Source organism: Siphateles boraxobius, unplaced genomic scaffold, assembly GCF_051911475.1.
Source record: "Siphateles boraxobius isolate OS27281-9 unplaced genomic scaffold, OSU_SipBor_1 127, whole genome shotgun sequence".
In the NCBI taxonomy this organism is placed as follows: Eukaryota; Metazoa; Chordata; class Actinopteri; order Cypriniformes; family Leuciscidae; genus Siphateles; species Siphateles boraxobius.
Window position 1 is genome coordinate 567501 of NW_027508730.1, and position 2500 is coordinate 570000.

The following is a 2500-nucleotide window of genomic DNA, read 5'->3' on the forward strand; positions in this document are numbered from 1 at the left end:
TATTAACTGCCTACAACTATAATTAGTCGTTAAGTTTTTTTGTGATTGTTGCAGGCAAAAATCCTTGATTATGCGACACGTTTTATTCCGCGATGGGATATGCGGGATATTTATGCAATTTTATGCAATGAAATTGCAGGAACTTGCAAAAACTGCGGTTTGATGAAAAAGAGAAAGAAAACGTGATTCCCCAACAGTTCTCACTAGGCCACTGTCTTAAAGTAGAGTCATTTCTTATTACTTCCTATGATAAGCAAGCGTAACACATCACAGAAAGTGCTGAAATATTTAAATCTCATCTTGTTTTATTTCAGACCTTAATAAACACACGGCTCAAACTTACAGAACATTGATGAGTCAAACAAGTTCTGTAGCTTTACAAAAGGAATATGCTACAACTTCTGTAAAAATGAATAAATACTATATAAAAAAAATAAATGTGTGCTTCCTGTTTTACAGCTTTTTGATGATGTTCAGGTCAGGTAATTACATCACTTCAAAACGTTCCCATGGCAACAGGGGAACGGCTGCTCGTGTGTGGAGTAAACGCAACGTTTTTCATCTTTCTGCTAAGATATATTTGACTTTTTTGCAACGAAAATGCGGGGATTATCAAATCATGCAAGCCCCGCATATTTTCCACGGAAATCTGCAATTTGCAGTCCGAAAGTGCGGCGTATTTGGAAAAATGCGGCCCCACATAAATATGCAGACTTTGGCTGATTATGCATTGAATCATGCGATCGCATAATCACGTTTTTCTGGAGGGACTGAATAATTTCTGTTGCTTTTATGCTGGTTTCATGTCAGCAGCAGCGCTCTGATTTAACAGGGTTTAACTCTCCACTAGTTCCCTGAAGAGGGAACTCGAGCGGCGTCAAAGCGCTGTGGGAACTCCTCAGGGGGATTGGGTCATGAAGCAGGTATAGAATCAGTCCAATGGCGTGACGGAACGTCATGTGACGTCATCGACCAGCAAACTATAAAGCACACCTGAACCAAACAGCGGCAGCTTCTGATAGGCTGAAGCAAGTCGATCGCGGGCATGCTGGGAGTATGGCAGGGCGACGCAGCGTCTCATTCCCTATTCAGGGTTACACACGTAACCGAGATGTTCCCTTTTGAGGGAACTCGAGCTGTGGGAACGCTAATACCCGCGTCGCCATAAGAGCAAGTGTCCGTCTGTGTGAAGTCAGAGCGCAAATTCAGACGAAAGCACCCGCGCCTGGAGCTGAAGTCAAGATCGCACAGGACAGGAAGCACATCAGCAAGGCACAAAGGTATCGCCGCGTGAGCTTGATTATGTGGCGCGGGTTCCCTCGGGGAGAAGCTCTCGGTCCTGAGCACCGCTGCAACGGTGTCATGCACAACAGGCCACAAGGTACAACGTTGCTGCCATGAGGCATAACAGTCTGTGGAGTGGCTGGCCTGGCTTTACTGCGATACGAGCAGGAGACAGTGCCTGCGTCGTCGAATCCCGATGCCGGACTGCCTGATGCTCAGATTGAGCTAGAATCAGCCGTATGCAGATGTCGCAGCCGGAGCTGCATCCACACACTGCATCCACACACTGCATCCACACACTGCATCCACACACTGCATCCACACACTGCATCCACACACTGCATCCACACACTGCATCCACACACTGCATCCACACACTGCATCCACACACTTCATCCACACACTGCATCCACACACTGCATCCACACACTTCATCCACACACTGCATCCACACACTGCATCCACACACTGCATCCATGCATCCACACACTGCATCCATGCATCCACACACTGCATCCACACACTGCATCCACACACTGCATCCACACACTGCATCCACACACTGCATCCATGCATCCATGCATCCACACACTGCATCCACACACTTCATCCACACACTGCATCCACACACTGCATCCATGCATCCACACACTGCATCCACACACTGCATCCACACACTGCATCCACAAGCTGCATCCATGCATCCACACACTGCATCCACACACTGCATCCACACACTGCATCCACAAGCTGCATCCATGCATCCACACACTGCATCCATGCATCCACACACTGCATCCACACACTGCATCCACACACTGCATCCACACACTGCATCCACACACTGCATCCACACACTGCATCCATGCATCCACACACTGCATCCATGCATCCACACACTGCATCCACACACTGCATCCACACACTGCATCCACACACTGCATCCACAAGCTGCATCCATGCATCCACACACTGCATCCACACACTGCATCCACACACTGCATCCACACACTGCATCCACAAGCTGCATCCATGCATCCACACACTGCATCCACACACTGCATCCACACACTGCATCCATGCATCCACACACTGCATCCACACACTGCATCCACACACTGCATCCACACACTGCATCCACACACTGCATCCACACACTGCATCCACACACTGCATCCACACACTGCAGGTAAAGCTAGGCCGAACGGAAGAACTC

The 2500-nt window shown here is 48.6% G+C and overlaps 1 protein-coding gene across 1 annotated transcript in view; it reads right to left on the bottom strand.

Moving 5' to 3' along the window:
- The window catches only part of filip1l (filamin A interacting protein 1-like), a 77724-nt gene that overhangs the window by 51421 nt on the left and 23803 nt on the right, over positions 1–2500 (bottom strand). The window lies entirely within an intron of this gene.